This window comes from Somniosus microcephalus, chromosome 21 (genome assembly GCF_052327205.1).
Source record: "Somniosus microcephalus isolate GS21.2 chromosome 21, FLI_Smic_1.0, whole genome shotgun sequence".
Taxonomy (NCBI): Eukaryota; Metazoa; Chordata; class Chondrichthyes; order Squaliformes; family Somniosidae; genus Somniosus; species Somniosus microcephalus.
Genome location: NC_141007.1, coordinates 72,403,659 through 72,428,948, shown reverse-complemented (window position 1 = coordinate 72,428,948; position 25,290 = coordinate 72,403,659). Strand labels below are relative to the sequence as shown.

The 25,290-nt window shown below is 42.0% G+C and overlaps 1 protein-coding gene across 1 annotated transcript in view; it reads right to left on the bottom strand.

Moving 5' to 3' along the window:
- The window catches only part of cep112 (centrosomal protein 112), a 420,760-nt gene that overhangs the window by 383,423 nt on the left and 12,047 nt on the right, over positions 1-25,290 (bottom strand). The gene's annotated exons all lie outside the window — the stretch shown is intronic.

The following is a 25,290-nucleotide window of genomic DNA, read 5'->3' as shown; positions in this document are numbered from 1 at the left end:
ATAATCATCTTATACAGGGGAATATGTACATACTGTCACCACGTATGAACTGAATGTGAGGGGATTATATTTAATAACTAAAATATGTCTTGCAAGTCAAATGATGGTCATGATAAGAACAGCTTTGACCTTTTGGTACAATTCTCAAAGGCAAATTTCCAAGTTGCAATATGTCATGGCTCATTTTCTGTTTGTACATGAGTTTCTCCCTTACTTTAGGTGCTCTCTCCATTTGATACTATTCACCATTATTGTCTCCAGTCCAGGCATGGACACTGCAGTTCTATAATCAGCCAACAGGAAGACCAGCTACAGGGCATCTGGTTGGCTTAGATTCCAATTTTCCCACTAATCCATTTGGAGAAGCACCTCGCCTCCACTCAGTGATGTGCTCCAACAGTCCTGACTGGGATTGTGAAGGTGGGGTTTGAAAAATTGTGGCCATATGCTCTTCCACTCCATCCATGGCTGGCTAACCAGACTGCATACCTGAAACATCTGCAGTATTCCTTTTTATATCCTTTCATACGCTTCTGCCATAATCTGCAACATGCAAATACTTGGTAATCCTCACAGCTCCACTTTCTCACCATTATTTGTTAAAAAGTTATTCATATTTCATTTCAGTAATCAGTTTACTAGAAAAGAATACTGGAATCCAGTACCTTTCCAAGGGAATTCATGTGTACATTATTTGAATACACAAAATATATATTTATTATTGAATATCATAGCCTTAAATAGCAGAAGTACAGCGTCTCCAATGTGCTCCACAGCATCTATCCTGTCAAGCACTATAAGAATTTTGTACGTTTCAATGAGATCACCTCTAATTCTTCTAAACTCTAGAGAATATAGGCCGAGTCTACGCAATCTCTCCTCATAGGACAATCCCCCCCATCCCAGGAATCAGTCTGGTGAACCTTTGTTGCACTCCCTCTATGACAAGTATATCCTTCCTTAGGTAAGGAGACCAAAACTGTACATAATACTCCAGGTGTGGTCTCACCAGGGCCCTATATAATTGTAGTAAGACGTCTTTACTCATATACTCAAATCCTCTTGTAATAAAGGCCAACATCCCATTTGCTTTCCTAATTGCTTGCTGTACCTGCATGTTAACTTTCAGTGATTCGTGTTCAAGGACACCCAGGTCCCAATCTCTCACCATTTAAAAAATACTCTGCTTTTCTATTTTCCCTACCAAAGTGGATAACTGCACATTTCTCCACATTATATTCCATGTGCCATGTTCTTGCCCACTCACTTAGCCCGTCTATATCCCCTTGAAGCCTCCTTGCATCCTCCTCACAACTTACATTCCCACCCAGCTTTGTATCATCAGCAAACTTGGACATATTACATTTGATCCCCTCATCCAAATCACTGATGTAGATTGTGAATAGCTGAGGCCCAAGCACTGATCCTTGCGGTACCCCACTAGTTACAGCCTGCCAACCTGCAAATGACCCGTTTATTCCTACTCTCTGTTTTCTGTCTGTTACCCAATACTCAATCCATGCTAGTATATTACCCCAATCCCATGAGCCTTAATTTTGTTTAATAACCTCTTGTGCGGCACCGTATCGAATGCCTTCTGAAAATCCAAATACACCACAGTATAAAACTAACTGAAGATATACATTTTCTAGAGCTCTGCTGAAAAAGTGAAGATAGAATAGGAAAATCGATCTAAATAGGCAGTATTCAAAGATCGCATGGATGAACTACAGAATTTGATTATCCCAGTTTGGCATAAAAATAAACCAAAAAAGGTGACTCAACCGTGGCTAACAAGGGAAATTAGGGATAACATAAGATTCAAAGAGAGGACATATAAATTGGCCAAAAAAAGCAGCAAACCTGAGGATTGGGAGCAGTTTAGGATTCAGCAAAGGAGGACAAAGGGATTAATTAAGAGGGGGAAAATAGATTATGAAAGTAAGCTTGCAGGGAACATAAAAACTGACTGTAAAAGCTTTTATAGATATGTGAAGAGAAAAAGACTGGTGAAGTCAAGCGTAGGTCCCTTACAGTCAGAATCAGGGGAATTTATAATGGGGAACAAAGAAATGGCAGACCAATTAAATACATATTTTGGTTCTGTCTTCACAAAGGAGGACACAAATAACCTCCCAGAGATGTCAGGGAACATAGGGAGTAATGAGAGGGAGGAACTGAAAGAAATCAGCATTTGTAAGGAAATGGTGTTGGGGAAGTTGACGGGATTGAAGGCCGATAAATCCCCAGGGCCTGATAATCTACATCCTAGGGTACTTAAGGAAGTGGCCCTGGAGATAGTAGATGCATTGCTGGTCATCTTCCAGAACTCGATAGATTCTGGAACAGTACCCATGGATTGGAGGGTAGCTAATGTTACCCCACTATTCAAAAAAGGCGGTAGAGAAAAAGCGGGGAATTATAGACCGGTAAGCCTGACATTGGTAGTGGGGAAAATGCTAGAGTCCATTATAAAAGATGCAATAGCAGAGCACTTGGAAAGCAGTGACAGGATCGGACAAAGTCAACATGGATTTACAAAAGGTAAATCGTGCTTGACTAATCTACTGGAATTTTTTGAGGATGTAACTGGTAAAATAGATAAGGGAGAACCAGTGGATGTGGTGTATTTGGACTTTCAGAAGGCTTTCGATAAGGTCCCACATAAGAGATTAGCGTGCAAAATTAAGGCACATGGGATTGGGGACAAGGTATTGACTTGGATAGAGAACTGGTTGGCAGATAGAAAGCAAAGAGTTGGAATAAACGGGTTGTTTTCCGAGTGGCAGGCAGTGACTAGTGGGGTACCGCAAGGATCGGTCCTAGGACCCCAGCTGTTCACAATATATATTAATGATCTGGACGAGGGAATTGGATGTAATATCTCCAAATTTGCAGACGACACAAAGCTGGGTGGGAGGGTATGCTGTGAGGAGGATGTCGTGAAACTCCAGTACGATTTGGACAGGTTGGGTGATTGGGCAGAAACATGGCAAATGCACTATAATGTGGATATATGTGAGGTTATCCACTCTGGTGGCAAAAACAGGAAGGCAAATTATTATTTGAATGGCAATAGATTGGGAGAAGGGGAAGTGCAAAGAGACCTGGGTGTTCTTGTGCACCAGTCGCTGAAGGTAAGCATGCAGGTGCAGCAGGCGATTAAGAAGGCAAATGGTATGTTGGCCTTCGTAGCAAGAGGGTTCGAGTACACGAACAAGGATGTCTTGCTACAGTTGTACAGGGCCTTGGTGAGACCACACCTTGAGTATTGTGTGCAGTTTTGGTCGCCTTATCTGAGGAAGGATGTTCTTGCCATGGAAGGAGTGCAGCGAAGATTCACCAGGCTGATACCTGGGATGGCAGGAATGACGTATGAGGAGAGATTGTGTCGATTGGGCTTATACTCACTGGAGTTTAGAAGGTTGAGAGGAGATCTCATCGAAACCTATAAAATTCTGTCAGGCCTGGACAGACTAGATGCAGGCAGGATGTTCCCGATGGCCGGGGAGTCCAGAACCAGGGGTCATAGTCTAAGGATAAGAGGTAAGCCATTTAGGACTGAGATGAGAAGGAATTTCTTCACCCAGAGAGTGGTGAACCTGTGGAATTCTCTGCCACAGAGGGCGGTGGAGGCCAGTTCATTAAATATATTCAAGAAAGAGTTGGATATATTTCTTAAGGCTAAAGGGATCAAGGGATATGGGGAGAAGGCAGGGACAGGGTACTGAATTTGGATGATCAGCCATGATCTCATTGAATGGCGGAGCAGGCTCGAGGGGCCGAATGGCCTACTCCTGCTCCTATCTTCTATGTTTCTATGTTTTTATTTGCTAGGCAGAACCTAATAACTAGTACCATTTCTCACATGCAGTAGAGCCACAAGAATTAAAATTACTGTTGCACTTTTATCCCAGAAAATACCTGACAAATTCAAATAAATAAAGTAAACTACTTTACAAGGCAGCAACAATGGTGATCACAGGGACTCTACACTGCGGAATTTGAGTTTGAATCTGGATTTTAACTGGAAATTGCAGGATTTCACTAAAAGGTTGAAGTTCTGATCATCTGGACCAGACCATCACAAGGAGGCAAGGGAGAGCTACCAACCAAGGAAGAACTCCCATCTGGAACTGCTGAAACATGCTTTCTAACAAGGTCCTACAGAATCTGTGAAGAGGTCTGTGTGAGAGTGAGAGTGGCAGTCACGATGAGTGAGACAGACAGAGAGAGAATAAGTACAAACATAATTTCTACAAAATATTTACTTTTTAACTTTTTATTATTTTTTTCTATAACTAGTTAAAAAATTCCACTATTGCTTGTCTCAGGATGGAGCAAAATGTTTTCAATGAGCATTAAACAGGAGGGATCAACACGAGAGGAGGGATCCACTTCATTCTTGCAAGTTTAGGACATCATTTGAGCTGTCAGAAAGCACTTCAATAATAAAGTGCAATGAATGGGGTTTCCCATTAAGCCCAGCTGCAAACTGAACTCTCCCATAATGCACTGATCCCTTAAAATGTACAAAGCTAAACAATTGCAACAATCTCCTTATACAACTATAATATCTTACTTAAGAGGGCATTGCTTAAGACCCCCTGATCGCAATCGTGAGTACATTTTAGCTCAATCTATAAGTTGAAGCTACAAGTTAAAGCTACCTGTACAGAGTTTATTGCCCATCCTATGACCCAGCTTGGTGTTTTTACTGTGCTTTTTTCAACAGCTGGGACTCTCTTCACATTTGATTTCCAGGATTCCTCTGCCACGAGGTCTGTCCTGCTCTGCTGGACTATAATCATAGAATGGTTACAGCACAGAAGGAGACCATTCGGCCCGTCAAGCCAGTGCCGGCTCTCTGCAAGAGCACTTCAGCTAGTCCCACTCCCCCATCGATTCCCCGTAGCCCTGAAATTTTTTTTCCTTCAGGTACTTATCCAATTCCCTCTTGAAAGCCACGATTGAGTCTGCCTCCACCACCCTTTCAGGCAGTGCATTCCAGATCCTAACCACTCGCTGCGTAAAAAAGTTTTTCCTCATGTCACCTTTGATTCTTTAGCCAATCACCTTGAATCTGTGCGCTCTGGTTCTCGACCCTTCCGCCAATGGGAACAGTTTCTCTCCATCTACAGGAAACTTTGTGATATCCGGCACCGACGGGACCGAGCTGTTGCCGTCCCATCAAAACCGCTTCTAAACAGTCGGCCGTAGCTTGCAAGCGTCTCTGTAGCTAAGCAACAGCTTTAGCTAGACCTTGCAGAGCCTGACTAGTGAAAAAAAAGCAACGAAAAGAAAAAAAAACTTACTGAACCGACTCCTGAATTTTGCCGGTGGCTCGAGCATTCCGGACAGTTAACCTCCGGATAAACCAAAGTTTCCTGTACTCTGTCCAGACCCCTCATGATTGAGCACCTCTATCAAATCTCCTCTCAATCTTCACTGCTCCAAGGAGAACAATCCCAGCTTCTCTAGTCTATCCACGTAACTGAAGTCCCTCACCCCTGGAATCATTCTCGTAAATCTTTTCCGCACCCTCTCCAAGGCCTTCACATACTTCCTAAAGTGCGGTGCCCAGAATTGGACACAATACTCCAGTTGAGGCCAAACCAGTGTTTCATCATAACTTCCTTGCTTTTGTGCTCTATGCCTCGATTTATGAAGCCCAGGATCCCATGTGCTTTTTTAACTGCTTTCTCAACCTGCCCTGCCATCTTCAACGATTTGTGCACATAAACCCCCAGGCCTCTTGGTTCATGCACCCCGCTTTAGAATTGTACTCTTTAGTTTATATTGCCTCTCCTCATTCTTCCTACCAAAGTGTGTCACTTCACACTTTTCTGCATTAAATTTCATCTGACACGTGGCCACCCATTTCACCAGCCTGTCTATGTCCTCTTGAAGTCTAACACTATCCTCCTCACTGTTCACTATACTTCCAAGTTTTGTGTCAACTGCAAATTTTGAAATTGTGCCCTGTACACCCGAGGCAAAGTCATTAACATATATCAAGAAAAGCAGTGGTCCTAGTACCGACCCCTGGGGAACACCACTGTATACCTTCCTCCAGTCCGAGAAACAGCCACTACTCTCGGTTTCCTGTCACTTAGCCAATTCCATATCCAGGCTGCCACTGTCCCTTTTATTCCATGGACTTCAACTTTGCTGGCAAGCCTATTATGTGGCACTCTGTCGATCGCCTTTTGGAAATCCACGTACACCATGTCAACCGCATTGCCCTCATCAACCCTCTCTGTTACCTCAGCAAAAAACTCAATCAAGTTGGTTAAACACGATTTGTCTTTAACAAATCCGTGTTGGCTTTCCTTAATTAATCCACACTTGTCCAAGTGACTGTTAACTTTGTCCCTGATTGTCGTTTCCAAAAGCTTCCCCACTACCGAGGTTAAACTAACTAGCCTGTAGTTTCTGGGTTTATCCTTACACCCTTTTTTGAACAAGAGTGTAATGTATGCCTTGGCATCCATGGAAGACCAAAGCCATCATCCTTGGCCCCTGCCTCAAACACCAATTCCATTCCTTTCCTTAGCTGCTGTTTCAGGCTGAACCAGATTTTTGCAACTTCAGAAAGAAATTGCATTTATATAGCACCTTTCACGACCTCAAGCCGTCCCAAAGCGCTTTACAGCCAAGAAAGCACTTTTGAAATGTAGTCACTGCTGTAATGTAGGAAACGTGGCAGTCAATTTGACCACAGCAAGGTCCCATAAACAGCAATGTGATAATGACTAGATAATCTGTTTTAGTGATGTTGGTTGAAGGATAAATATTGGCGAGGACACCGGGGAGAATTCACCTGTTCTTCATCAAAATAATGCCATGGGATCTATTACATCCATTGAGAGTGCAGACGGGGCCTCAGTTTAATGTCGCAACCCAAGGACAGCACCTCAGACTGCACTGAAGTCTCAGTCTATATTTTGTGCTCAACTCTCTGGACTTGAACCCACATCCTTCTGACTCAGAGGCGAGAGTTCTACCACTAAGCCACGACTGACATCCTATTCGAAACCGAGCTGAGCTTCCGACTCAATATATTCTTCCTCATAAAGACCACTTACTTTTACCTCTATAACATTGCCCACCTTCAATTCAATTCAATTCAATTTTATTTGCCATATGTAACCAGTACTAGTACAAGTACAATGGAATGCTTACTCCCCGTAGGGACACGTCAGCTATTCTTACAGCGCCGTGTTCAGAAAGTCAATTCAATGGCTTCCAGTGGCAGTGGGAGCACGATGTCCCTCAGCCGCTCCGTCCTCGTCACCGCGGCCTCCTCCTCACTGTTGCCGGCTCCACGTGTGGTGGCCTGCTTCTCCCGCTCACGATCCGACCTCTGGCCGCCATGCTCGGCTCCCCTCCTCCCAGTCGGACTACGAGCTTCCCGCCATGCAGCTGCCAGCCGACGTGCTGCAGCGGGTCGTCGTGGCTGCTATTGCTGCTCGCCGCGCCGTGCTGCGCTGCCTCCGCCCGACTCGCCGAACACTTCGCTCCGGTTGCGGGAGCGAGCGGCGAGAGCGGGCCGCCTGAAGCAGGGAGAGTGCGCTAGCACCGGACCGTCTCGGCCGCCATCTTGACTTTATATGACACCTCCACCCCCACCTCAGCCCCTCACCCATGCCTTGTCACCTCCAGAGATGATTATACCAATGTTTCCTCCCATGCACCACCTTGCATAAATTTCAGCTCATCTAAGACTCTGCTGCCTCAACCCTCCTCCAGCCGTAAGACTTCCCACCCCTTGAACTCACCATTCCTCTGACTCTAACCTCTTGTGCATGCCCCCTTGATAGAAGTAGATGTGCCTAAGGCATGGCTACCAATTGTAGGGCAAAGAGAATTGGCAGCCATGCTTTAGGCCATCTCGGCACATGCGCTGGAATTCTTACCTAAAGTCCTCCACCTCGCCATCACCTTCTCCTCCTTTAAGAACCTCCTTAAAAATCAACTTTTTAACTGAGCTTTTGGTCACCGAACTTAATATCTCCTTCTTTGGCTCGTCCATTTTTTAATTATGCTTTTGTAAAGTACTATTGGATGGTTTCTATGTTAAAGGCACTATATAAATGCAAGTTGTTGTACATAAAAGGTGAGTATCTCAGGGGTTTCTTCCATTATTATAGAATATTTTAATTACTTTTTTTTTGCAATATGCTTTTGAAAGAAGATGGGGAAGGCACTTGAGCGATCTGTAAATGAGATTTCCTCTGTATTCAGGCAGAAAAGGGCAGCCCCTGCAATCCGAATATTATTACAATAAATCCATTATCTAATGAGAAAACATAGGAACAGGAGGAGGCCATTCAACCTCTCGAGTCTGTTCCCCCATTCAATTAGATCGCACCTCAATTCCATTTAGTCGCCTTTGCTCCATATCCCTTGATACCCTTAACTAACAAAAATGTATTAAGCATCCACAGCCTTTTGAGGTTGAGACGTCCAGATTCACACTACCATTTGTGTGAAAAAGTGCTTCCCGATTTCACTCCGAAATAGCCAAGCTCTAATTTGAAGATCAAGCCCCCTTGTCCTGGATTTCCCCACTAGAGGAAATCGTTTCTCTATACCCTATTAAATCCCTTTAGCATTTTAAAGACCTCGGTTAGATCACCTCTCAACCTTGCAAATTTAAGGGCTACAAACCAAGTTTATGCAACCTATCCTCAGCAAAATCCAGTAAAAAAAACAGTTTCCTTCCCTTTTCTCTCCTTCTGAAAGCGCAGGCTGTTCACCGGGTGCACTCCTGCAGTACCGCGTCCGAGTGGTAGATTAGACAATAAGTGTCGGCAGGCTAATCAATCTTGGGAGATGTCACAGTCAATCTTATTATACACCTACACTTTCCAGCAGAGGCTATTAGATAATAATCGGGAGCAAGAACTCTGGCTGATTTTCCCTTTCCTAACTCATGGCCACCTTCACCAATTGCAGCACCCTTACTCCGACCAAGACTGAAATCAGCTAAGCGCACATTTCATCGAATGATACAGTACAGAAGGAGGCCATTTGGCCCATCATGCGTGTGTCGGCTCTTTGAAAGAGCTATCCAATTAGTCACATTCCCCTGCCCTTTCCCCACAGCCCTGCACATTTATCCCCTTCAACTATTTATCCAATTTGTTTTTGAAAGTTATCATTGAATCTGCTTCCACCACCCTTTCAGGCAGCGCAATCCAGTTCATAACAACTCGCTTCATAAAAAAAATTTCTCCTCATCTCGTCTCTGGTTCGTTTACCAATTATCTTAAATCTGTGTCCTCTGGTTACTGACTCTTCTACCACTGGAAATAGTTTCTCCTTATTTACTTTAAAAACCGTTCATGATTTTGAACACCTCTATTAAATATCCCCTTAACCTTCTCTGCTCCAAGGAAAACAAGCCCAGCCTCTCTAGTCTCTCCACATAACTGAAATCCTGCATCGCTGGCACCATCCTAGAAAATCTCCTATGCACTCTCTCCTTCCTAAAGTGTGGTGCTCAGAATTGGATACAATACTCCAGCTGGGGCCTAACTAGTGTTTTATAAAGTTTTAGCATAACTTCCTTGCTTTGGTACTCCATGCCTCTGTTTATAAAGCCAAGGATCAAGTATGCTTTTTTAACAGCCTTCTCAACGTATCCTGCCACCTTTAAAGATTGATGTACATACACCCCAGGTCGTTCTCTGCCTGCACTCCCTTTAAAATTGTTTATATTGCCTTTCCTCATTCTTTCTACCAAAATGCATCACTTCACTGCATTAAATTTCATCTGCCATGTGTCTGCCCATTTCACCAATCTCTCTATATCCTCCTGAAGTCTGTAGAGGATTAAACTTGGGTTCATCCTGATCTATATGGCTCGGTACCACAGCAGACATTGCTTTTACCTACTGAGCCATTGCCTGGGGATTGCACAAATAGTTTTCAAATTAGTAAGGGGATTGTTTATTGTTCACATTTACTATGTTTCAAGGCAAGAGTCCAACACACTGATGGTTCCTATTTCTATGTTCAAAAAAAAAATTCGGAGGATGATGAAAGGAAATCGCGCAAGTTTGGGGAAAATCCAAAAGGTCAGTTTTAATTACGTTACTGCGGTGATGTGTCACATTTTACAGACAAGTGAAATGAACATGTACACAGTTTGAAATTTACTCATTCGAAAAAGGAATCCAGTGTCTCATGAGGGGAGGGCATTCTCAAACTGGGTTAAATTCTGTTCAAACTTTAAGGTATTGAGATTAGCATTTACAAACAGACCATTTTATAGCATAAATCCTCACTTCTGTGCATCTGGTACAGCAGAGGGGAAATTAAAATTAGGGCCGCAGGGAGTGACTCGGTGAAGCTGTGCGCTGGAGAACAAACCAGCATTCCCAATCCTAGCCTTACATCTATGATTCCTCATGAAGAGAAGTAAAAATCAAAAGGGAGCGTCATCCCTGGGCCAGCTGGCCGAGGAGCACATTGGCTGGGCCCCAAGAACAGGTCACTGCCAGTGAATCCTGCACAGGATGAAAAAGGGGGGGGGGGGGGTGGAATATGGAAGACTATCATTCCCTCGTTTATAAATCAAACCCAGCCTGCTCAGTATGCAATGGCACATCTTAAATACAAAGTTCTGCCATTAGTTCGTTTACCCGTTGGCATGCTTCAAAACAAGTCCTGGCAAAATTACAGCCCACATTGCATGTAGTCATTTCGCTGCTTTAAAAGTTATATATATATATTTTAAAAATGTAAAAAGCAATTTTAGTCACAGATTAATTTAAAATAACTTTAAAAAAAGTTCTCAATTATTTTTCTTTCCCTTTTTACAGTCTGCTCAATTTCATAGAAACATAGAATGGTTACAGCACGGAAGGCGGCCATTCGGCCCGTCGAGTCCGTGACGGCTCTCTGCAAGAGCACTTCAGCTAGTCCCACTCCCCCGCCCTTTCCCCGTAGCCCTGCAAATTTTTTTCCTTCAGGTACTTATCCAACTCCCTTTTGAAAGCCACGATTGAGTCTGCCTCCACCACCCTTTCAGGCAGTGCATTCCAGATCCTAACCACTCGCTGAGTAAAAAAGTTTCTCCTCATGTCACCTTTGGTTCTTTTGCCAAGCACCTTGAATCTGTGTCCTCTGGTTCTCGACCCTTCCGCCAATGGGAACAGTTTCTCTCTATCTACTCTGTCCAGACCCCTCATGATTTTGAGCCTCTATCAAATCTCCTCTCAATCTTCTCTGCTCTAAGGAGAACAACTCCAGCTTCTCCAGTCTATCCACGTAACTGAAGTCCCTCATTTCTGGAATCATTCTCATAAATCTTTTCTGCACCCTCTCCAAGGTCTTCACATCCTTCCTAAAGTGCGATGCCCAGAATTGGACACAGTACTCCAGTTGGGGCCGAACCAGTGTTTTATACAGGTTCATCATAATTTCCACACTTTTGTACTCTATACCTCTATTCACGAAGGCCAGGATCCCGTATGTTTTTTAACTGCTTTCTCAACCTGCCCCTGCCACCTTCAATGATTTGTGCACATATACCCCTTGGTCTCTCTGTTCGTGCAAACCCTTTAGGATTGTACCCTTTAGTTTATATTTCCTCTCTTCATTCTTTCTACCAAAATGTATCACTTCACACTTTTCTGCGTTAAATTTCATCTGCCACGTGGCCGCCCATTCCACCAGCCTGTCTATGTCTTCCTGAAGTCCATCATTATCCTCCTCACTGTTCACTATACTTCCAAGTTATGTGTCATCTGCAAATTTTGAAATTGTGCCCTGTACACCCACGTCCAAGTCATTAATGTACATCAAGAAAAGCAGTAGTTCTAGAACTGACCCCTGGGGAACACCACTGTATACCTTCCTCCAGTCCGAGAAACAACCGTTCACCACTACTCTCTGTTTCCTGTCACTTAGCCAATTTCGTATCCAGGCTGCCACTGTCCCTTTTATTCCATGGGCTTCAACTTTGCTGGCAAGCCTATTATGTGGCACTTTATCAAACACCTTTTGGAAGTCCATGTACATCACGTCAACCGCATTGCCCTCAGCAACCCTCTCTGTTACCTCATCAAAAAACTCAATCAAGTTGGTCAAACAGCCTGTCGTATTTTCCAAACAAAATGTATTGAAATTATATATCATCCATAGTACAAATATGTGCACAAAACTGGTTATATGCAGCAACACACATGACCCATTTGATTTTGGAAAGGCATGCAGCTTTTCTTTGCATGGACAGTGTCGACTCCAAGGATAGTAAACGCTTTGAATGATCCAATAGAACCAGTTCTTAAATCGAACACAGGTTTTAAGCTCTCTTCAGCCACTCCTTTCCAATATGCTCAAAATAAACTGACCGATACACAGGGGGGAAAAAAAACTTTATCTCCTTTGAACTATGGCAAAATAAACAACCCAAGTCCAGCCTGAAGCCCCATCATTCTTCAGAGAGATTGAGTGACTCCTAATAAGGAAATGAAAATCAAAGCTTCAAAAAAAAACTGAACTTCAGAATTTACAGCATGAACGCTTAAAAAAACACACACACTTCAAATTGGACTATCCTTTGCAATTTTTTTTTACAAAATATATTGAAGTCAATAGACTTAAAATCTCCTTTGTGGATAAAAGGCAATCCTATTCTTAAAACAGAAAATATATTATCTGCTTGAAATGTAACAAGACCTTTAATTTTCCTTTGAACAAAGCAAAGTAAACTACAAACATATACACATGCATTGGGTAAAATCCCCTCTGTGCACGCAACAAAATCATAAACATGTTTACAACTTTGATAGACATTGGGGAATATTTTTTCCATGCCTATGTTGTAAAAGGTTTGGGGTGGGGCGGGGGAAGAGATCAAAGTAAAAGCTTTCGGTATTGTCATGCCAATATGTCCTGTCCAAAAGGTGATATTCATGGAACTAATGGAAGTTCTGTTCAATGATTTTCTAACAGGCTCAGAAAATCCTAGAACATGGAGGTGGGCAAGAGCAAGACAATGGTGTTTCTGTGAGAACATAAAGCACCTGCACAGTTTACCCTAGTCCGTGCAGGATCATTTCTATTGACTGATAGGGCTTTCTGCAGCAGTTGGCATGAATTACCTCTCAATCCATCCTCACACTTTGATAATTAGCGAGGTTATTTGATGGGGATGGAAGATAGCTAGAGTTACGGGTGCCGAGATCAAACAAAGCTGAGGCTTATGACTTCTTGATGGGGGATGAGGTGGCAGTCTTGAAGAAAGAAATCTGACACCAATTTTTATTTATTCAAACACTACCCTGGCTTCTCTGCACTTGTCTGAAGGAAAAAAAACAGTACTGGTTAAACTCTACAACCAGAAAATTGTGGGGGGGGGGGGGGGGTGAAAGAGACACATCTAGTGTACTGTTTAAGTAAGTTTTTACAGTAGAATTCCTAAAAGAGAAAAATGTTTAAATGTGAATATTTTGTATTTCAAGGGGCAACACCTGGAAATCAATTATTAAATATTTAATTAAAACATAGTTGGTAAGGGGATTTTTCTCTCTAAGACACACATTCCTTCCCTAATTTTTAGAACACTTTAAAAAAAAATCTTTGATGGACCCCAAATACTTTCCAGGATTTTTGTATCGTATTACTCAATTCATTTATCAAACCATGAACTTTCTGGCAACAGTTAGATTAGAAGAATGTTCTCAAGGTGTCAATTGTGTTGGTTTATATAGAATGGATTCCAAAATTAACACAAAGGGCACCATTAATTTCAGTAATATTTCCAAGTTAACATAATTAGATGAAGCAGTCAGTAGTCTGGCATCAAGTTATGGAACCAAGAGAAAAATAGATAAAAGGGAGAAACAAAGTTCAGAGAAAGGAGGAAACAGTGCAACTCAAGAATATTTCAAATACAGTATGATGCAGTAAACTCCATTTACATTGAATGCAAAACATTGCAAGAGAATGTATCTAAGAAACAAATACTAGGTGACAATCCCAAACTATTTTTTTAACCATGTATTAATGATCTTGTTAACTATTTACCACTAAAATTCAGCTAATTGAATACTTGTCTGCCCAGATTACACATTTTAATTCAGGTTTATAGCCCAAGCAACAGTCACCTTCTGAATAATGTTTTAGGTGGCTTATGTAAGAGAGACACCAGGGAAGCCAGTGAAATAGGATTCTTCGTTCATCATTTGTTATGGTGGTCACTCAAGTTTTCAAATATTTCAATTAATTAAATAATGCCTTTATTTAGTTCTAATATGATGTTATAAGCACAGATATTGCTTTAAAACTCCAATTACATCATGCATGCTGCTTCTCACCTCTCTCCAAGGGTGCTTGGTCACCATGTTGAAAAAAAATAAACACTGGTTCAATCTTAAATTCAGGGCCACCAATTATCTCACAATTGAGAGTTTTTTCACTGTGATTTCTAGCTGTTAAATTCATTGTTTTAAAAAATATATTTAAAATCTCTTTTTCAACTGTCTCTCGCCTCTTCAGTTCCACTGAACAAGTCTCAAGTGTAACTGTGAAATACCTGAAAACGCCAGAAGAGCGGTTACATACATCTTCAGTTACTGGCCAGGCTATCTACAGGGTAATTAGGAAGTGGTGCTGGGAACACCAGCTTCAGGCAAGGCAACAATCAGAGTAGAATTTCAATTTCCATTCTTGCTACACTGCCCAACTGATTATTAACAATTTAACTTCTATAATCTACCAAATTGGAGGATGCAGGGATCCTCTGTGATGCATTTGCTACAATTCGTTCCTGGAAACTACCAAGGAGAAATAAACAGCCCCAATAGATTTATGAATAAGTATGGCCACTACAATCAGTGGAAATGGAAACCCACAACACCTTACATTGATCCAGGTGTAACAATTCCTCGAAAATTGATAAATCAGAGCTCATGGGGCGGGGAGGGAATCCAATGGAGGGATATAAAAATAGATACTTATATTGGATTAAATGTGAAGCATTCTCTGTGCATTCCCCTATCCACACTGAAGTTCCCAAATATACAAAACTGCAAAACTTAGAGGAAGAACATTTTCCAATTGAAATTGAAAGCATGTGAGAAATTGTGCAACACCAAACTATTACTAATAATGAATTCTTGATAAGTGATTCATATTTTGCAGTGAACCAGTCTTTACTGAATGGAGATACACTGGAAAAACAGTTGGAACAAAATCAGTCGTCACCACAGCTGTTGAATTGTATTCATTTTGAACAAATTTTGAAAAACAAAACTAATGAAAGCCAATGGCAAACTTCAATGGGTGTTTTATCCAAGTTAAATCCAATGTAGGTGTAATTAAGCCAATGGTTAAGAAGGAATGCTGGGGAGGAGGGGTGAGGGGCAAAAGGGAAAAAAAGAGTCCCAACAGAGTAAGCAACCAAACTCCAGCAAAAAACATCTGAAGTCTATTCTTAGTGTTGCACTTCCTAAATGAATGCTTCAACTGAGTCAGCATTCAATGTATTCCAGAGGTTTACAGCTCGAGTGTGGAAAACTCATTAAACCAGTTTCATCTGGCACCTTTCTAAACTTCTAATCATCTCATCTGGTTCTGCACAAATAACTTCCCTGCATCCACTCAACAGATTCCACTGGGGATATTAAATATGTGAATCATGTTCCTCCCTTCAGTCTTTTTTTCCAAATAAGAACAAGGTCAGTTCTTTACGCCTCTTCATAGATCAATGATGTGAAGCCCAAAACCATTCTGGCTGTCCACTGAAGCCTTTCCAATGTTTTTACCCATGCAAGCTGACCAAAAGTAGATTCAACATTCCAAGTGTGGTCTCATCTATGCTTCATTTAAACTAAATAGTGGGGGGGAGGGATACGCTGAGCGAAAGTTTAAAAAGTCAAAGAAAAATCAGACGGCAAAAGTGCAGGGTAGCGCTAGGGGTAATGATAACCAGAGTGTGACAGGAAGGGACAGAGCAGGGAAAAATGGTAAAAAGACAAGATTAAAAGCTCTATATCTGAACGCACGCAGCATTCGTATCAAGATAGATGAGTTGACAGTACAAATAGAAATAAATGGGTATGATCCGATAGCCATTACAGAGACATGGTTGCAAGGTGACCAAGGCTGGGAACTGAATATTATGGGGTATTTGCCATTTCGTAAGGATAGGCAGAAAGGAAAAGGAGGTGGTGTAGCTCTGTTAATAAGGGATGCGATCAGTGCAGTAGTGAGAAATTATATTGGCCTAGAAGATCAAGACGTAGAATCAGTTTGGGTGGAGATAAGAAATAATAAGGGTAAAAAGTCACTGGTGGGAGTGGTCTACAGGCCCCCCAAACAGTAGCCACACTGTAGGATAGAGAATAAATCAAGAAATAATAGGGGCTTGTAAGAAAGGTACGGCTATAATCATGGGAGATTTTAATCTTCATATTGATTGGACAAAGCAAATTGGCAAAGGTAGACTTGAGGAAGAGTTCTTGGAGTGTATACGGGATGGTTTCTTGGAACAATATGTTGTGGAACCAACTGGCAATATGTAACGAGGCTGGATTAATTAATGATCTCGAGGTAAAGGATCCTCTTGGGAAGAGTGATCATAGCATGGTAGAATTTCAAATTCAGTTTGAGGGTGAGAAAGCTAGGTCTCAAACTAGTGTCCTGAACTTAAACAAAGGTAATTACAAAGGTATGAAGGCAGACTTGGTTAAAGTGGACTGGGAAAATATATTACAGGGTGAGACTGTAGAAAAGTAGTGGCAAACATTTAAGAAGATATTTCATAACTCTTAGCAAAGATATATTCCAGTGAGAAAGAAAGACTCTAAGAGAAGGGTGAACCATCCGTGGCTAACTAAGGAAGTAAAGGATGGTATCAAATTGAAAACAAAGGCATACAATGTTGCGAAGAATAATGAAAGGTCAGAGGATTGGGAAATTTTTAAAAACCAGCAAAGGATGACTAAAAAAATGGTAAAGAGAGAGATGATAGATTATGAGAGTAAGCTAGCAAGAAATATAAAAACAGAGAGTAAGAGCTTCTACAGGTATATAAAAAGGAAGAGAGTAGCTAAAGTAAACGTTGGTCCCCTAGAGAATGAGTCTGTGGAATTAATAATGGGAAACAGGGAAATTTGAACAAATATTTTGTATTGGTCTTCATGGTAGAAGACACTAAAAGCATCCCAATAATGGATAATCAAGGGGCTATTGGGTTGGGGGGGGAAACTTAAAACAATCACTATCACTACAGAGAAAGTACTAGGCAAACTAATGGGACTAAAGGTGGACAAGTCCCCTGGACCCGATGGCCTGCATCCTAGAGTCTTAAAAGAGGTGGCTGCAGAGATAGTGGATGCATTGGTTGTAATCTACCAAAATTCCCAGGATTCTGGAGAGGTCCCAGCGGATTGGAAAACCACAAATGTAACGCCCCTATTTAATAAAGGAGGGAGACAGAAAGCAGGCAACTATCGACCAGTTAGCCTAACATCGGTCATTGGGAAAATGCTGGAGTCCATCATTAAGGAAGTGATAGCAGGACATTTAGAAAATCATAATATAGTCAAGCAGAGTCAGCATGGTTTTATGAAAGAGAAATCATGTTTGACAAATTTGCTGGAGTTCTTTGAGGATGTAACGAGCAGGGTGGATAAAGAGGAACCAGTAGATGTCATGTATTTGGATTTCAAGAAGGCATTTGATAAGGTGCCACATAAAAGGTTACTACACAAGATAAGAGCTCACGGGGTTGGGGGTAATATATTAGCATGGATAGAGGATTGGCTAACTAACAGAAAACAGAGAGTGGGGATAAATGGATCATTTTCAGGTTGGCAAACTGTAACTAGTGGGGTGCCACAGGGATCAGTGCTGGGGCCTCAACTATTTACAATCTATATTGGGACTGAGTGTAATGTAGCCAAATTTGCTCATGATACAAAGATAGGTGGGAAAGCAAATTGTGTGGAGGACGTAAAGAATCTCCAAAGGGATATAGATAGCCTAAGTGAGTGGGCAAAAATCTGCCAGATGGGAGTTTAATGTGGGAAAATGCGAGGTTATTCACTTTGGTAGTAAAAAAGCAAATTATTATTTAAATGGGGAGAGATTACAAAATGCTGAGGTACAGAGGGATCTGGGGGTCCTTGTACATGAATCACAAAAAGTTAGCATGCAGGTACAGCAAGTAATTAGGAAGGCAAATGGAGTGTTGGCCTTTATTGCAAAAGGAATGGAGTATAAAAGTAGGGAAGTCCTGTTACAACTGTACAGGGTGTTGGTGAGACCACACCTGGAGTACTGCGTACAGTTTTGGTCTCCTTATTTAAGGAAGGATATACTTGCATTGGAGGCAGTTCAGAGAAGGTTCAAGAGGTTGATTCCGGAGATGAAGGGGTTGTCTTATGAAGAAAGGTTGAGCAGGTTGGGCCTATACTCATTGGAGTTTAGAAGAATGAGGGGATCTTATTGAAACATATTAAGATTCTGAAGGGGCTTGACAGGGTAGATGCAGAGAGGATGTTTCCCCTCATGGGGGAAATCTAGATCTAGGGGGCATAATTTCAGAATAAGGGGGCACCCTTTTAAATCGGAAATGAGTTGGAATTTCTTCTCTCAGAGGGTCGTGAATCTTTGGAACTCTCTTCCCCAGAGAGCTGTGAAGACTGGGAAATTGAATATATTTAAGGTGAAGATAGACAGATTTTTGAATGATAAGGGAGTCAAGGGATATGGGGAGCAGGCAGGGAAGTGGAGTTGAGGCCCAGATCAGATCAGCCATGATCTTATTGAATGGCGGAGCAGGCTCGAGGGGCCAAATGACCTACTCCTGCTCCTACGTCTTATGTTCTTATGTTGGGTGATCATTATTTCCTTTAACGTATTCTATAGACCTACCCAGAAATTCCTTTACAGCTTTGTTACTTTGTCGTTTTTCCCATGCTTGTTGCTCTTTGCTCTTTAATCTATTCATCTTCTTCATTTTGTCTTTTCTGCTTTCTATTCTCTATTCTAGGGTTGCAAAGGGGTGGAAAGTTTCCGATAAATTTCCGGTAATTTTCTGGAAATTTTCCACGGGAAGTTTAGCTTGGGGGTTTTGGGAATTTTGCCCAAAAAAGCACATGCTAGCATAATATTGTTTTTTTTGTATTTCTTTCTTTTTTTCCCCACAGGTCCTCTCTTAAGATTACTAACAGAGATGGAATCTTAATTATTAAGGAATTTCTTAATCAATATATGTTTATCTTCTTACTTGGCTTGTTTTAATAATTACAAGTTTTGTGTGTGACTGTGAACAAATGTGTCCTGATTGGTTGGATGAGTGGATGAGCGATTAGCTCCCTCTATTTGTAATATTTGCATATCGAATTGTGATTGGCCTGCAGGCATCTGTAAGACTGCTATAGTTTTTTTTAAGATCCAGGTTAGGGGTCCTGAGGGAAGTCATTTTGTTTTCTGCTGATGTTGTGATGATGCAGTAAGTAAATCAGACTTTATACCAAATAAACCAGTTACTTGTTGAACTCTGTTGTCCTTCAATTTAAAATATACAAAATAATACACTATTGGTGATGTAGCGTCGTGTGTGTACAGGTCATGCTTCCATCACATGGAGCATCAGCAAAAATGTACTCGCCCTGTTGCAATCGTGCTGATCGACCACAGTTCGACACAGAGATGAATGCCCTTTATTTCTCTGCATAGAACAATGCCACGTTTACCGTCGGATGTGTGGAAGCATTTTACCCCAGGCATTAAAGATGGAAAGACTGTGTACATGTGCAAACACTGTAGAAAGCCATATGTAAAGAATGCCACAAAGATGCAGCAGCATTTATCCAAATGCAACAACTTCACTCAAAGCTCACAGCAGTCAGCCCAGAGTTCCTCTGCTTCCATTCAAGAAGATGATGGTTCTCATTCAGCATCAGGCTCCTTATCATCAGCAACTCCTGGCCCACTTAGAAGGTTCTTTGATACAATGGATAACCATAGCCAGAAGAATGCAGATGAGTGCCTTGCTAGAGCTGTATCTGCAACAGGCTCACCCCTCATGCTCACAGCCAATGTGTACTGGAAGAGATTTTTCAATGTTATTCGCCCTGCATACTGTCCTCCCACCAGACATGCTTTGTCTACTTATTTGCTGGAGGCTGAGTATAACAGAGTCCAAGGAAAGCTCAAAGAAACGATAGCGATGGCAGACTGTGTTGCAGTTATCTCAGATGGGTGGTCAAATGTACGAGGGGAGGGCATCATAAACTACATCGTCTCCACTCCTCTCCCAGTGTTCTTCAAGAGCACAGACATGAAGGACAACAGACACACAGGCACATACATTGCTGATGAGCTGAAAGCGGTCATCAACGATCTTGGATCACAAAAGGTCTTTGCAGTAGTTACTGACAATGCTGCGAATATGAAGGCTGCTTGGGCTCAAGTGGAGGAGGCCTACCCTCATATTACGTCTATTGGGTGCGCAGCTCGTGGGCTTAACCTGCTCCTCAAGGACATCATGGGTTTGAGAACCATGGAAGCACTGTACAAGAGAGCCAAGCAAGCTGTTAAGTATGTCAGGGGAAAACAGGTAGTTGCAGCAACCTACAACTCCAAGCAAATGACAAAGAACAAGAACACCACACTGAAGCTGCCCAACAACACTAGATGGGGTGGTGTTGTCATAATGTACAACAGCCTTCTGGAGGGTAAGGAGTCGCTGCAAGAAATGGCAATATCCCAGTCTGGGGATATGGAAACCACCATCAAGAAAATACTGCTGGATGATGTGTTTTGGGAGAGAGTGGTTAGCAGCCTTAAACTACTCTCACCAGTAGCATCTGCAATTGCTCAGATTGAAGGAGATGACGCTGTCTTGTCAGATGTTCTCAGGCTTTTTACTGATTTAAAAGAACAAATCAGCATTGCCCTACCCACATCCCTGCTGCTCAAAGCAGAGGAGAAGGCAATTGTTCAATTCATACAGACGCGTCAAGAATTTTGTGTCAAGCTGATTCATGCTGCAGCATACATGCTGGACCCAAAGCATGTTGGGAGACCAATACTTTCTGGAGAACAGATCAACAGCGCTTACAGTGTGATTTCTACCCTCTCACACCATCTCAATCTGGATGTGGGCAAAGTTCTGGGAAGTCTGGCAAAGTTCTCTACCAAGCAAGGTCTTTGGAATGGGGATGGGATATGGGAATCATGCAAGCATATCAGTGCACATACCTGGTGGAAGGGACTTTGTGCATCTGAGGCCCTGTCACCTATTGCATCGGTGATACTCCAATTCCCACCTTCATCAGCGGCCTCTGAACGAAACTGGTCACTTTTTGGGAATACGCATACAAAGGTGCGCAACAGGCTGACTAACAAGAGAGTGGAGAAACTGGTGGCTATCCGGGCGAACCTACAACTTATTGAGCCAGATACAGAAGTGTCCACCACACAGCGAGACACTGACACAGAGGAGGAAATGGACACGTCAGAGCCAGAGTCAGAAAATCAGGAGGAGCAATGAGGAGTAGAAGACTCAGAAGACTCATGAGTAGAAGACTCAAAGGGACAAAATAAGGACAAATTACAGGCTAAATAAGCTGATGCTCTTTTTATTTTATTTTAGATGGGTCTTTTTTTGTGGGGGTTCAATAAAGTTCAAAATTATAACCTAAATAAAGTTTTGAAAGCCTGTTTTTATTTGTATGGAACAGTATGTCTATTTTGACGACAAAGATAATATAAGGGTCAGAGACAAAAACCATCAGTGTGCAAAAAAACTCAAATTCCCATAAATTCCCAAAATTCCCGAAAATTCCCATGGAAAGTTTCCTCTTTTAAAAATTCCCAGAATTTTGCAACCCTACTCTATTCATACCGTTTTTATGTTTTGTAGTTCCTTCGGAGTGTCATCTTGGATCATTTGGTAGCTCTCTCCATAACTGGGTATGCTGGGGTAGTGGTTATTGGTTCAAATCTCATTATGGTAACATCTGAAATTAAATTCAATAAATCTGGTAATTCTGCCCCGCACCAGAAAAAGGACCACGAAAGTTACCATATGGTCAGAAAAAAAACCCAACTGGCTCAGTAATGTCCTTCAAGCCACCCAACCTGGTCTGACTTGCACATGACTCCACTTCCACACTACATGGTTGACTCTTACTGCCCTCTGAAAGGACTCAGTTACATAATTATATATATATTTTTTAATTGCTACAAAGGTCACCCACCACCTTCTCAAGAAAACTAGGGATGGGTGATAAATGTTGTACCAGCTGTGCCTCAGTGGGCAGCACTCTCGCCTCCGAGTCAAGAGTGTGTGGGTTCAAGTCCCACTCCAGAGACCCGAGCATACAATCTAGGCCAACACTTCACTACACCGAGGGAGTGCTGCACTGTTGGAGGTGCCGTCTTTCAGACGAGACGTTAAACTGAGGCCCCGTCTGCCCTCTCAGGTGGACGTAAAAGATCCCATGACACTATTTCGAAGACGAGCAGGTGAGTTCTCACTGGTGTCCTGGGCCAATATTTTTCCCTCAACCAACATCAGTAAAAAAAAAATGATCTGGTCATCATCACATTGCTGTTTGTGGGAGCTTGCTGTGCGCAAATTGGCTGCCGTGTTTCCTACATTACAACAAGGACTACACTTCGAAAGTACTTAATTAGCTGTAAAGCGCTTTGGGGTGTCCGGAGGTTGTGAAAGGCGCTTTATAAATGCAAGTTCTTACTTTTCTTTCAGAAGTTAGTGTTCAAACCTTACTGCAGACTTGAACACATGATGCAGGCTAACACTTCAATGCAATACTGAGGGCGTGTGCATCTTCAGAATGAGATGTTAAACCGAGAACCTGTCAGTTTGTGGAATCTTGCTGTACACTAATTTGCTGCCATATTTGTCTTCATAAGAACAGTGGCTGCACTGCTAAGGTAATCGATTTGGCTGTAAAACAGTTCGGGATACCCTGGGGATGTGAAAGGTGGCAAATAAACGCAAGTTCTTCTGTCATCTATTGGCTCTTTCACCTCCTACTTACTTCCTTTTCTTAAAAAAAGAGAAATCATCTTGTTCTTTTCTTACTTCCTCTCGAACCCTTCTCCAATCAAAGAGGCCATCAAAGGGGATAACCAAGCAACAGATGTGAGGATTTGAAGAAACAAAAACAAACTTTTTCCCTTCAAACCCACAATATGTCAGGATCACTGAAAGCAAAATGAAATAACTTGCCTTCAAATAGCATCTTTAAATGTAGGCAACGGGGTGGCTTCAGTCTTGTCAATATTAAAGATCTACTGCATTCACAACTAAATATTGGACAAGCAAACTAATAATAGTGTTGGCCATGGAGTCATGGATGGGAGTGAAGTGGTAGAGCTGGGTGTCATCAGCATACATATAGGTGCTGACCCTATGCCTAAGGATAATGTTGTCAAGGGGCAACATATGAAAAGGAGCAAGGATGGAACATTGGGGTACTCAAGAGGTGACCATGCAATGAGGCAACAACAGAGAAGGCATTGCACTGCCTGTGTTGGGACAGTCAGGATCTAGGAGGATATCCCTATATAGTTGGTAGTTAGGATGTAGGCGTACACAAGATATTCACTCTGGAAATTTAACATCCTGCTGAACATCCACAAATAAATAATGGTCCGGAGTCAGCTGGAGCAGGGCATCTCATCGTGTCCCCGGTTAGTTAGACTTTTTCCTGCAACATTCAGCTCAAAAGTGTTTTGCTCTATAAGTTGCTGGAAGTGCGAGCGGATAACGGCGCAGGAGGACAACAGGGCATTTGGGACTTTAGTGAACGACTGGACCAAACAGTGTAGCTCCTTAACCAATGAGATTAAAGGCTTGAGAAATAAACAGCGGAAGGATTGAGAAGGAGGGTGAAGTAGAGTAGGCGAATTCAATGTCAAATCAGATACAGAAAGATAAAGAGAAAGAAAGATTGGATTGAGAGAGACAGAAAAAGAGACAGGAAAAGTACAAATTAATTTGACCTTTTTAAAATCTCCCAACAATTCACTACCTGCAGGAATGAGACCCCACACTTTCAATTCTTCACTTTCTGGACCAGAGAGACTGATTGGCAGGCATTAACAATTATCACATTGTGAAAAGGGTACTTACGCTATTAATTACTGATTATAAATTAAGTGCGAGATGCTCTTTTCACAAAGCTAATGGCAGAGCGGCGCAAATCATCCAGCAATTTGTGGTGATTCACAATTCACATGTTTCTCTTCCTTGCCACAAGTTGCTGGCTGATTTGCACAGTAATAGTGGCGGTGTTGTTCACAAGCCGTTATTTGTTTCAGCCAATTCCAGCCCAATATTTCCATTTGCTGCAATGGAAAATATCAAAGCTGGAATTTCTTGCTATCCCTCTATTCTTTTTATCCACTTGCAGCTGTCACTGGGCCACACAACTCCCACAGCCATTAAGGTGGCCAGGCAACCTACTCTCAAGCATCCATCAATTTTATTCCTCTGCCAGTCACTGGGAAGCGCATGACAGCACCCCGTGATGACTTTCCTTCATATTTTACATCCCACTGCAGAAAAATGCTTGCACTCTGCACCCCACTTCCTCAAAGCAGAACATCGGAGACTGGGAGCTCTGGAACCCGGGGTTGGGGTGTGCGGGGGATTTGAACCTATCCACTCTATAATATCACCCATTGGTGTTCCAACATTCTGTACCATCTAGCTAATTCAGGTTAATAATGGAAATAAATATAAAATATAGATTTCAATTATACTCCAAGGTCATTTAAGATCAAATCCCTACATCTTCCTCACACACATTTTATTGTGCAGTGAAATCCGTAAATAGCATAACAAACCAAAAATAATTAATTTCTGAAATTTATTCAAGACCACTAAACTTAATGTTTAAATGACAGAATTACAGAGTAATAATCAACAGCACAAGAGAGAAGCAAGTATGTAGAAAAAACAAAGTGAATCGACGAAAGAACAAATATAATACACAAATTAAATATAATCTATTCTGGCCAAATTCCTAAAGTAGCTAAGCTAAGAATCCACTGAATATGTAGCACCACCTTGAGCTCACCATGCAGTACTGCTAAACAGCCTCCAGTTTAAACAGACACCAGGAATGTTCCAAAACAGAGCCCCAATGAACATGGCCACACAGGAGAATACAGAATAACATGAAACCCATGAAGCCTGCTAGCATCTTAAACTTTGGGCATCATACAAGCCTCAGAAACACAACTGGAGTGTCAGTCTCGTTTATGTGCTAGGTCCTGGACTGG